This window comes from Danio rerio, chromosome 23 (genome assembly GCF_049306965.1).
Source record: "Danio rerio strain Tuebingen ecotype United States chromosome 23, GRCz12tu, whole genome shotgun sequence".
Classification (NCBI taxonomy): domain Eukaryota; kingdom Metazoa; phylum Chordata; class Actinopteri; order Cypriniformes; family Danionidae; genus Danio; species Danio rerio.
The window spans coordinates 10,214,020-10,226,427 of record NC_133198.1 but is presented as its reverse complement, the minus strand read 5'-3'; the positions used below and the strand labels follow the sequence as shown (position 1 = coordinate 10,226,427).

The 12,408-nt window shown below is 35.8% G+C and overlaps 1 protein-coding gene across 10 annotated transcripts in view; it reads left to right on the top strand.

Moving 5' to 3' along the window:
* plxnb1a (plexin b1a) overlaps positions 1-12,408 on the top strand; it is a 188,160-nt gene that overhangs the window by 33,507 nt on the left and 142,245 nt on the right. For 2 of the 10 annotated variants that reach the window (XM_073939840.1, XM_073939839.1), the window contains exon 1: positions 10,556-10,859. The exons of the other annotated variants lie outside the window; for them this stretch is intronic. The gene's annotated coding sequence lies outside the window, so the exon portion shown is untranslated. Of the gene's footprint in view, positions 1-10,555; positions 10,860-12,408 lie in introns of those variants that run through there. 10 annotated transcript variants of the gene reach the window in all.

The window sequence follows — 12,408 nt, the reverse complement described above, 5'->3', positions numbered from 1 at the left end:
TTTGTGCGTTTGACGCGCTTCAGACTGCAAAAATAGTGTGAGCAAACAGAACAATGGAACAGACAGAAAAGCAAGCAGCTTACAATGATTGGTTCAAGGATTGGTTCAGTGATTGGAGATTGGTTCAAGGATGATGGCTGCCGGACGTGACCGAATTGAAGGACATCATTTGTGCTTTACATGTAGGCCTATGGCTGGTATTATGATGTTCATGAAATCGCTAAATGATTTTGTTTAACTCTTTTCCTTCAGTTAATGAGAGAAAATGTTTACCTGTGACGAGTTTTACGACAATCTGTGTTTTAAAAAAATTCAAAGGGGGGCTAATAATTCTAACTTCAACTGGATATATAAATATAATATTTTATTGCAAAGTTGTCTGCTAATTTCTGGGAATTACCACCATGAAATCAATCAAATCTTGAAAAGCTACAGGGTATAATTTTTTTTAGGGAAGGTCATTTTTTTAGCATTTCGATGAATACAGTATTATACTGTAATCAAAGAAATGTAAATAACAGAATAGGGAGACAAGTTTATATTTCAAGATTATAGCTTGAAAGTACAATGATTGCATTTTTATGTATTATTTTGTATTATTTTATGTTATAAATGTCCTTAATATTTATATTTATAGTCTATTTTCTGAAAGAATTTTGAATAAAGTAAGAGCGGTAATCACATATAAACCACAAATACTGTAAACATCACATTTAGTTTAGTTGGTAATAATAATGTTTAGTTAAACTAATAATAATAAAAATAACTAATAATAATGTGTAGTCAATACATTATTCAGTAAATTTGCAGAAAAGGTAATATATCATTATAATAATTGTTATTGGGATTTGAGATGTCTTATATCATGGTATGAGATTTTTGTCATATCGCTCAGCCCTAAAAAGTATGTCATGCTAATGGGAGGCCGATGACATTGCTAGGCTTTGAAAGCATACACACATCATATATTCCCAATGATCGCTGACATCTGTTTTGCTTCATGCGCACATCCTCTCAGGATATTCATGTTCTTTGTCCATATGTCTTGTTGTGCTGAGAGATGAGTATATTATTTTTAAGGAATGCACATATTAACTGTGCACATATGACCTAGATGCTTACAGTAAACGACCAAGGGAGTGCAGCCTTATGATTGGACAGTCTGTTTCTTCTGTGATTTAATGATGCACAGTTATTACTCAATATGCCGTTGTTGTTGACAGTATTTTCATTTAGCAAGAATGCACTGAATTGATCAAACGAGACAGTAAAGACATTAATATGAATTACTGTATGTAATCTGAAAGAGTCCTAAAAAATACATAATTACAAATGTAAACATCAAATCAGCTCGTTTGAATGATCAGCTTTACTGGCTTTCAGAAAGTTTCGTGTTGACTTTACAATTTTACTTCTCACAAGGCACTTCACAATCTTGCTCCTGAATATCTTACCGAACTTCTCCATATTTATACCCTCTTAGATCAGCCAACTCTTTCTCCCTGGTGCCACCTCACACTCGATTGAGCACAATGTGTGCCAGATATTTTAGCTCTGTGGCTCCTCGGCTATGGAACTCGCTTCCCTTGGACCCAAGCAGCAGTGATAGTCTTCACACTTTTAAATCTTGTGTTAAGACCCATCTTTTTAAGAGGGCTTTCCTATGACTATACTTTATCATGCTATGTAATACTTACCATGTGTTTATACTTCAACTTCTCTCATCTATTTAAAATTTTGTCTGACAATGTTTTATTTTTTATTAATTGTTTTAATAATTTGTTTGAGTATGTTTGTTGATGGGCGCTGTCGCCAGCAAGAAGGTCACTGGTTTAAGCGTTGGCTGGGTCAGTTGGCATTTGTGTGAGGAGTTTGCATGTTCTCCCTGTGTTGGCGTGGGTTTCCTCTGGGCGTTGCGGTTTTTCCCACAGTCCAAAGACATGCGGTATAGGTGAATTGGGTAAGCTGATAATGTATGTGTGTGAACAAGTGTGTATGGGTGTTTCCCAGTGAAGGGCATCCACTGCGTGAAACATATTCTGAATAAGTTGGTGGTTCATTCCGCTGTGGCTACCCCTGATTAATAATGGGACTAAGCTGAAAAGATTGTTGTAAGGTGACCTTGGGTGTCCAGAAAGGCATCATTTATGTATAAAATTATATAAATAAATGATACATAAAATTAATTATAACAATATATAATAATAATAATAATATTATAATAACAAAAATAATAATAATAATAATAATAATAATAATAATAATTATTATTATTATTTATATTTATATTTATATTAATAATTATTATTGAATATTTACAAATTGACAAACTGCACCAAAAGAAATGACTTTTAAGTGTAGTCAAATTTAATAAATTTAATATTTACACAATATCTTCATGTAATAAATGAAATGAGTGGAAAAAGTTACATATTAATATTAATTTACTTGTAATATTTAAATATTTTTTAATCATTGTAAACCTAGTATAATGTAAGTTTTAATAATGGATGTAATTTGAGGTAAGAGGGGAATGTTTTGGAAATAAAAGCAATCTTAGATGATTAAATTTGAGAGAAAGACTTGTTAGAGTTTAGTCTTAATTAGTTTGAAGATTAAAAAGAGTTTTGAGTATGTTTTTTCAGTTTTACCACCTTCCAGAGGAACAGCACTAATGCGTTGGGTCTTGGCATTTTTAATATCAGCATTAATGTTTAAGACTTACTCAGAGAGCCATAGCTGTGCTAACACAAGCTCTGAGATCAGTACGCATTTTTAAAGTAAATTTGCTCTTGGGTTCAATTTACTTAAAATAAAGTAATATAGCACATTCCAAGTGGAAATGCATGTCTTAATTAAACAAAGTTACACAAAATGTACTAATCAGATTATTAGACTCACTAATATGACTATTTAAATTGATAAAAGCAATGTTCCTTCTGCTAAAACAAGAACTTGACATTATCTGGTTCATTTAAATAATATATATAAAATCAAAAATAAAGAAAATGGATTAACTTTTAGTTCATTAATTAAGGGTTGTTAGGTTAAACATTAAGTAAAATGTACATGTTATTGACAAGTTAATTTTACCTGATAAAATTTACTTGAAATTTGTTCGTGCAAATTGTTACGAGGGTGTTTTAAAGTAAATCTTGAGAGGTTTTTTTTCAGTGTGCTTTGCTAGCCTTGAATTGAGTTTTCTTGTCAGTTTTATACAACTGAAAAAAAGTCACAAACTCCATTTCCATGTGCAGTTGTAGCTAATATTAGCTCAAAACCCTGCACAAACTCATAGTTTAAAAATCCCCTGGGAACAGCATACGACGCTGTCAACCTTTGACTTACTGTTTTCAACATACTATCAATTGGGACATAGAAATATGTCATTCAGCATGACAACACTAGCTAGTGTATTACTGGAGCAATTCTGACCAGGCCATATTTTTCCACTTATACTTCACAGACTGACAGCCACAGGAAGTCCTAATGGACCTCATCATATGTCCATATGTCAAAAGCTGAAGCATGCACACAGCACTTTTCACTGTCAGGTGTTTCAAACACAAAAACACTGTTTAAAGGCATGCATAATTGCCTGTGTTAAGTGCAGAAGCTAATGGCTGGGGTGCTAGTAGAGTTGGTTTTTACTGCATTAGTTAGGAGTGGGACTGCGCTGACACCATGCAAAACAGCTAGACCTCCTCAGAAGGACCATTCACGTCAGCCCAAGGTAAACTTTCACTCCGAACACCACAAATCTCTCTTTATTTTGCTGTAGTTAGACGCAGTGATGGAAAAAGGCTGCAGTGTCCAGCCAGAGCTTGTTAAACATTACACACACACACACATGGAGGCTCTGAGGGAACAAACAACTCTTCTGGAGATGAAGAGTTGCTGGAAAACTGCGATGAATCTTATTCCTTTTATTTTTAGCGCTTTTTCCAATCCGCTTGAATGCTGTCATTAGGAATCAAGGTCCTAATGTGGTAAAAATGTAAAAACAACTGCTCATGCATCTCTATGTTAAAGAGATGTTTTGTAATGTTTTTCTTTTTGTGTGTAATATGGCTGTGCAGTATAAAACATGCAGTCCCAAAACTCAAAATCTCCTATGTAAGGGATTTTTACATTGCAGGATATGCAATGTTGAGTGAGTCTATATATTATTATTCTATAGTCCAAATACAGTGCATCCGGGAAGTATAGCGCTTCACTTATTTCACTTTTTTTATGTTACAGCCTTATTCCAAAATGGATTAAATTAATTTATTTTCTCTAAATTCTACACAAATTGAGATCAGGTATATTCTGTTTCCACTGATCATTCTTGAGATGTTTCAGCAGCTTAATTGGCCTTTCACCTGTGGTAAATTTAGTTAATTGGACATGATTTAAAAAGGCATGCATCTGTCTATATAAGGTTCCAGGGTTGACAGTGCATGGCAAAGCACAAACCAAGCATGAAGACAAAGGAATTGTCTGGAATTGACAGGATTGTCTCGAGGCACAAGGCTGGGGAAGGTTACAGAAAAATGTCTGCTGCTCTGAAAGTTCCAATGAGCACAGTGGCCTCCATCACCCATAAGTGGAAGATGTTTGGAACCACCAGGAATCTTCCTAGAGCTGGCCGGCCATCTAAGCTGAGTGATCGAGGGAGAAGGACCTTAGTCTGGGAGGTGATCAATAACTCTGGTCACTCTGTCTGAGCTCCAGCATTCTTCTGTAGAGAGGGGAATCTTACAGAAGCACAACCATCTGTGCAGCAATCTACCAATCAGACCTGTATGGTAGAGTGGCCGGACGGAAGGGAAGATGAATTCAGCAATGTACAGAGACATCCTGAATGAAAAGCTGCTTCAGAGTGCTCTTGACCTCAGACTTGGGCGAAGGTTCATCTTCCAATATATCAATGGAGGGGCTTCACAACGTCCTTGAGTGTCCCAGCCAGAGCCCAGACCTAAATCCTATTGATCATCTCTGTAGAGATCTAAAAGTGGCTGTACACTGTCGCTTCCCTTCCAACCTGATAGAGCTTGAAAGGCTTTGCAAAGAGGAATGGGCAAAAATTCCCAAAGACAGGTCTCACATTGTCATTATGGGCTATTGTGTGTAGAATGTTGAGGAAATAAATTAATTTAGTCCATTTTGAAATAAGGCTGTAACATTAAAAATGTGAAAAAAGTGAAGGGCTATGAACACTTTCCGGATGCACTGTAGGTTGCCAAGCATTCATTCCAAGGATCAATACACAAGTAAAATTATGTATTTTTACCTTTCTTTGTCTATAGATAAGCCTGTGTTGGCAATGGTACATTATACAATTACCTTCCCCTAAAAAACACAATCTGAGGCTGTGTCATTCTTTCCACTATACTGAATTTCCAAAATAGCCCAACCATGTGGGAAATTTAAACAAATATTGATGTGCCCGGATAAATCATTTATAATAAACACTGCAGTATCCCATAAAAAAACAAGGCATGTCCATTTTGATTTAATGATAACTTTAAAACTTGACCGCTCTAGTCCCTATTCATTGTAATTTCCTTTATGTGCTCCACTTTAAAAAGGAAAGCCATACATTTTTATTTTTATTTTTGGTTGAACTACCCCTTTAAAGTTTTGGCTCGTTTCAGAGTCCATAAGGTCAATCCTCTCATGGTGAAGTTTGTGTATTGGTCGTCGCCCAGTTTATTGCCTGACGAAGGCCTGTGGTGTGTTGAAAAATGTTGATATCCCCACATCGCTTCATCATTTTTTTCTTCATGCTTCCATACATGTCAACTGGATTTATAGTCAAGCGTTTTCTCTTAAACCACAGTCGGCCTGTAAGAGCTGAAGCTGCACTTAGGCCTCACACTGTTCAGCTCTCAACTAGATGTGAGCAGGCATAGGTACAGTAGGTTTTATTTGTAGCTTTCTTAAAACAACAAGCTGCAGTGGGGTTTGACAAGCGTAATGCATTCTCCAAGATTTCAGTCTCTGAAAAAGCAAAGTTTTGTTGATGAAACCATATGTTTGGTGTTGCAAAATGAGAACTTATCAAGTTTTCCACTCTTGCTTCGGATCAGTGCGCTTGATCATTCATGTGACTCAGGCACAAACTGATACGATAAAATTGTCATTGTTAATTAAAAGTCTACAATTGGCATGGTGTGTATTTTCGCTGCTAGTCTGCATGTTTTCAAATCAAACAATGGTGTAGTTTTGATGACAATAGAGAATCATGGGAGTTACCCAATGTGCTACCCAATGCGCCACCGTGTCACCTTGATTGCAAAATATTGCAGTATATTAGAATACTGTACCAAATACAATACAGTATATTTTAAATTCATTATACACTTCCAAGTATTTAGGTTAAATTAAGTTAGAAATGTATATATTTATTCAGCAAGGATGGATTCATTGGATCAACATCTCCTTTACCTTTAATCATGATTGTTTCTTGAGTAGGAAAAAAGAGAATTATAATTAGGCATATTAGAACGATTTCTGATGGATCATGTGACACTAATATATTGTATATTTTTATTGAGAAGGAAAATTAATGAATAAATGTTATTGATTTGATTGGCTGGGTACGTGTCATGCTGTGTCTTAATGTAGTCTTGGCTCTGGTTTGAGAAACATATTCATAAGCAGAACTATATTATATTATATAACTATATCAAATATATTCTGTGAATGATCAAAAGTAAATATTTCTCAGCAAACAGTCCATTAAAAAAAAAGCAAAAATGTAAGATATGAAACATTTTTTGCTCGTTTTGCTTTTCTACCTTTACCATAAAGTAACAAATCAACTATTTGATCAAGCATGTTTTTGAAAGATTATTACAAACATACTAAATATTTATATTTATTTATATAAATATTCATGGCACCAAGTAACATAGCTTTGTAAAGTTAGGGCTCTTAGAGGGTAATATTAAAAAAAATAGGCTTACCTTGCAAATTTTCACCAAAAGTAATTCACATTGCAGGAGTCATTTTCCTTGTTTTTGACTTCAGTGGTAGCAGCAATGTTGTAATCAAGCAGCAACCTTCCGCTCTCCCTCAGGAAGCCAATATGGAAGAAACTGAAACTGCAATTCATCTAAATTCCTCTAGTCATGGCTCTATATGGAGCAAATCTCTATTGATCCCACTGTTCAAATGGCCAACTTTACAGCAGGAAAAACTTGTTTACAGCCTGGTACAAAAAAACGATTTTGGTTCATATTGCTAACATGAACTGACAACTGTGAGGGGGGTGAATTTTTTTATAACTCAGCTGTTTCCTTTATATTAGGTTATATTAAGTCTATAAATGACAGCTAGGTCTTGCTGGTCACCGTCACTTCACCTCAGCTGATTCCGGCTGATTAGTCGTTGATCTCTAGATATAAATCGTATTTTTGTTTTGTTTTATGTGGCTTTACACAGACAGCTGCCTTTTGGAATTACTTCTAACAATTATCAGATGATATGGTGTCCTGTGTGCACTTAATTGTTTTCATAAACCGTTCACGTGGCCTCCATTTGCCAGGTGAGTAAAATGATATACTTATATATGATCTCTATAAATGTATTTGTTTTGTTTATGATTATTTAACATTTAAATTTTCCTTTAGACCTGTAATTCACTCCAGATTCTGACAGATTGATTAGCTGTAGGCTCTAGAACTGTCATCTAAAGCGTTGTCATACAGTTTTGTGCCTGCATTTACTAACACAGACCTTAACTGAAGTATTTGGATGTAATTCGCGTTTTCTTCCTGTAGAAAGCTGTCATAAGAACAATGTTTAGTGGCTTAGTGTTTTTAAAAGTCTAAACACTTTATTGATGCAGTGTACAACAAAGCACGTGTGGTCATAACACAAACGAGTTGCAGATAATGAAGTTTTAAACATTTCTCCTTTAGGAAAGACAGTCTAAGCAAAATGCCAGGATGCGTCATTAGCTCCGCTTAGGCTCCACCTCTTTGCCCTTATTTGGTATCCCCCGTTTGGTGCGATGACGCGCTAACAAAAGGGCGACAGTTAGCCACGCCTACTGGTAGCTTCTTTTGGGTTATTCATAAACCTATAGGTGACCTCACGGATACTAAGCCTATATCTTTTAGCAGTCTATGGTTCTGACGAGTGCTGTTGATTGAGTTAGTGACAACTAGTGGAGTAGAGATGGCCCAATCAGGTTAAGTTAGGTACTCCTCTCAATGAAACCTAGTCAGTAAACATATGGTCAACCATTTGCTCGAGCAGGCAGTTAAAGTGTTAATATGCCAAGTTATATCACAGCCATTCACCTAGACCGCTGCACTTCATGCATTTTTCCCACACCAGTCAATTATTGTGATAAATCTTCAGATAAGCCCACCCTTAAATGGCAAATTAAAACAAAACAAACTATGCTCCACCACTTCCCATGTTAGTCAGATGGTGTTTTTTTCTGTCTATGTGGGCGGTTCTTGGCTAGAATGAGCCTCAATGTGCACCAGACGGGATGCCAATTAATTAAAGCTCATACTAAATATGTGACTTATAACCACGCAACTTAACTAGCGTCCTTTTCATATTTTGTGCAATTCTCTGGTGAGCATTAGCAGCCGCTCTTCTTGAAATCCGGGATCTTCTCCATTTGCTCCGCTCGGCAGGAGTCTGCTACTAGATTGGGCCGTTGTTGGATTTGCTGTTGCTTTTGGCTGCCGGTGCAGTTACGCTGTTTTGCCAGCTGTGCGCCGTCTTTTGTTTTTGCTTCCAAGCATCACGTGCTGGAGATTTCAAGGAGGTGTTTTCTCAACGTGCCAACAGTTGCCACAGTCTGGCTCGTGTGGAGGAAATGAGCCATATTTCACAAGAAAGACGTTTGATTAGCATCCATTTACTGTGCGAAATTCAGTCTTAATGCGTGAAAGTGTAAAACGATATGCTCATTTTACAGTTACAGCTGCAAACTAAACCAGCTCTGACTCACAGACTGGCTTAATATGAGGGTAATATTAAATTGAAGCATATGCAGCCATAGACATAAATGGAGAAGGTTGTGTGTGTGTGTGTGTGTGTGTGTGTGTGTGTGTGTGTGTGTGTGTGTGTGTGTGTGTTTGTGTGTAAATGTTTGAATAGGAAGCCGCTTTTGGACTTTGAACTTGAGACTGATTTGTGCAGATTGAGAGAATTGAGCACATACATTAGCGGAGTGACGCTGCCTTTGTAGCTTCAGCTGTTTACACAGTTGAGTCTGTGTGTGTAGATTAAAGAGCCGCAGCATTATACTGATACTCTGCATTTGTGTTCTAAAGGAGCACATGTGAACACACTGCAGGAGGAGACACGCTTAATATCAGTCACTCTACTGTACAATCCATTCCTTCTTTATGGTTGATATAGTTTTCTGTCTTTACTTTATCTTTTATTTCTTCCTTTCTTCTTTTATTTTTTTTTTTTGCTTTTGTTATTTTCTTCTTTTAATCTTTCCTTGTTCCTTTCATTTTAACATTTCCTTCCCTCATTACATCCATTGTTTTTTTCTTCACTTCTTGCTCCTTTCATCTTCTATTAATTTAAACTTTTCCTTCCTTCCTTCCTTCCTTCCTTCCTTCCTTCCTTTCTTCTTTCCTTCCTTCCTTCTTTTAATACTTTTTGGTGTTTTTCATCCTCATTTTCTTCTCATAACTTTCTTTTTTCATCCTAATTCCTTCCTTCTTTCCTTCTTTTTTCTTTCTCATTTTCTTCTCACTGCCTTATTTCTTTATCATAATTACTTTCTTTCTTCCATCCTTCCTTTCTTCCATCCTTCCTTCCTTCCTTTCTTCCTTTAGTCAACTCTTTACTTTGTCCTGTGTTCTTTTTTTCTCTATTCATCCGTTACATTTTCTTTCTTTGTTTCTTTGTTTCTTTGTTTCTTTGTTTCTTTCTTTCTTTCTTTCTTTCTTTCTTTCTTTCTTTCTTTCTCCATTTGTTCTTTTACTACTTTTTGGTGTCTTTCGTTCTCGTTTTCTTCTCATATATTTCTTCTCATCATTCTAATTCCTTTATTCTTTCCTTCCTTCTTTTTCTTTCTTCCCTCCTTCCTTCCTTTCTTCCTTCCTTCCTTCTATCTTTACTTTATTTGACTTTCCTTTATTCTGTTTTATTACTTTCTCTATTTCTCTACTTTCTCTTTCTTTCTTTCTTTCTTTCTTTTTTTCTTTCTTTCTTTCTTTCTTTCTTTCTTTCTTTCTTTCTTTCTTTCTTTCTTTCTTTCTTTCTTTCTTTCTTTCGTCCTTTTCTTTCTTTTTCCTGTCCTTCATTTTCATTTTCTTCTCGAAGCCTTCTTTTCTTTATCCTTTCCATCTTCATTCTTTCCTTCCATTTATCCATCCATCTTCCTTCCTCCCTTATATATCTTTTATTATTTCCTGTCCTTTTTTTGTGTTTATTATATATATTCTCCCTCTTCCTTTCTTTCCTTATTCCTTTATGTCCTTCTTCCACTCCTTCTCTCATCCAGTAAATGTGCTCCCCCCCAGAGCTGCCTCTGATGTCGACACTCAGGTTAATGATCCTCGTAGCATTCAACTTAAAGGCTAAACTGAATGGCTAACATCCGTCGGCTGAGGAGGAGTGAGGGATTAGAAAGCTGACAGGCCTCCTCCCTCGTTAAAGCATCCGGTCGTTTCCATGCAGAGCACATCCCAGAATTCACTTCCTCCCCGTCTTTGACTGCGGTCTCGGTCGGGACGGGAGGGAAGGAGGGGGATCGTGGGATGACCGGCGGCTGAAGCGAGTGTGGGAGCGTCCGCTCTCTGTCTTCGACCTCACAGAAAGAGCTGTGCACTGAATGCTAAACTTCTCCTTGCATTGTACCGGTGGCTGTTTAGACTACTATCAGGGTATGCCAGTTTCCGTTATTTTTATTTGCATTATACTCTTGTTTCTTCATTCTGGCAGACTGCTTCTAGCCAAGGGCGGCCTATATGAAACCCTTATTATTATAATCTTAACCTTTATTTAGTTTAGTTGTTTAGATTTTAATGTTATTTTTAATAAAAAAATGTTTTACTTAAAAGTCTTGCTAGGGGTCATTTCAAGTAACGTACAGTGAAAAAAGCAAAAGTTAAATCATAATTTTAGATTTAACATTATGTAGATTGATATTAAAATGTAGATTGGTAATATCACGGTACATGTATATTTAAATATGATTTAGTTACTCCCTTTGATTGCAATGGCAGCTTTTTATATGTATATGTCTTATTATTATTATTATTATTATTATTTGATAATTTAATTTATTTATTTTTGTATTTGATAGGTCTGTACTTTTCGGCTTAGTCCATTAATCCAGGGTCGCCACAGCGCAATAAACCACTTATCCAGCACGTTTTTACACAGCAGATGCCCTTCCAGCCGCAACCCATTTCTGGGAAACACCCCCACACACTCATTCACACACACTCATACACTACAGACAATTTAGCCTACTTAATTCACCTGTACCGCATGTCTTTGGACTGTGGGGGAAACCGCAGCACCCGGAGGAAACCCACAAGAAAGCAGAGAGAACATGCAAACTCCACACATAAATGCCAACTGACCCAGCCGAGGCTCGAACCAGCGACCCAGCGACCTTCTCGCTGTGAGCGACTACCTATTGTGCCACTGCGTCGCGTCGCATTCCCCAATTTCTGTTTAACAGAGAGAAGATTTTTCAACACATTTCTAAATACATGATGGTTTTAATAATTCATTTCTAATAACTGATTTATTTTATCTTTGCCATGATGATAAATAATATTTGACTAGATATTTTTCAAGACACTTCTATACAGCTTAAAGTGACATTTAAAGGCTTAACTAGGTTAATTAGGTTAATCAGGTAGGTTAGGGTAATTAGGCAAGTTATGGTATAACAATGGTTTGTTCTGTAGACTATCAAAAAATATATAGACTAAAGGGGCTAATAATTTTGGCTTTTATTCTAGCCCTTTTTTAACTTTTATTCTAGCCAAAATAAAACAAATAAGACTTTCTCCAAAAGAAAAACATATTATCAGACATACTCTGAAAATGTCCTTGGTCTGTTATCAACATAATTTGGGAAACATAAAAAAAAATTCAAAGGGGGGGCTAAAAATTCTGATTTCAACTGTATATGTATATATAGCGACATGACCACAATATTACTAGATGAATTGAATAAATGTTTCTTAAAAATCTATCATTTTAGATTGATTGGGAAGATTTTGTAGGGGAGTGCATAAAAATTAATCTTTATTTGTTTAGCATTTGAGCACAAAATGTCTTGCATAATAAGTATAATATTTATATTATTAAGCACAATATTTGTATAATAAACAGTCAACAAGCACAGACAGATAAATTCAGTAAAGAAAAATATGCTAATTAAATATACAGGATTTTATTGTTTTCTGATAAGTA